This window comes from Macadamia integrifolia, chromosome 14, assembly GCF_013358625.1.
Source record: "Macadamia integrifolia cultivar HAES 741 chromosome 14, SCU_Mint_v3, whole genome shotgun sequence".
Lineage (NCBI taxonomy): Eukaryota > Viridiplantae > Streptophyta > Magnoliopsida > Proteales > Proteaceae > Macadamia > Macadamia integrifolia.
In genome coordinates this window covers 13792463-13792699 of record NC_056570.1, presented here as the reverse complement: position 1 = coordinate 13792699, position 237 = coordinate 13792463, and positions in this window count along the sequence as shown.

Sequence of the window (237 nt, the reverse complement as noted above, 5' to 3'; positions counted from 1 at the left end):
CCTTATTTAGGAATTATATATATAGCATTTATGACTTTATTTTCTTTTCATTTATGACACCCGTACGTTGGTGAGAAAAGTAAAGAGGAGAGAGAAAAGAAAGGGAAGAAGAAAGGAAGAGAAGGAAGAGGAAGAAAAGAGGGATTTCAGCAGCGCCGAAGCTTGATCTTCCCATTCCGGCGTCGGGAGAGTGATCTTCAACTCTAGATCTACAGTTAGAGGTAAGCAAAGTTGGGT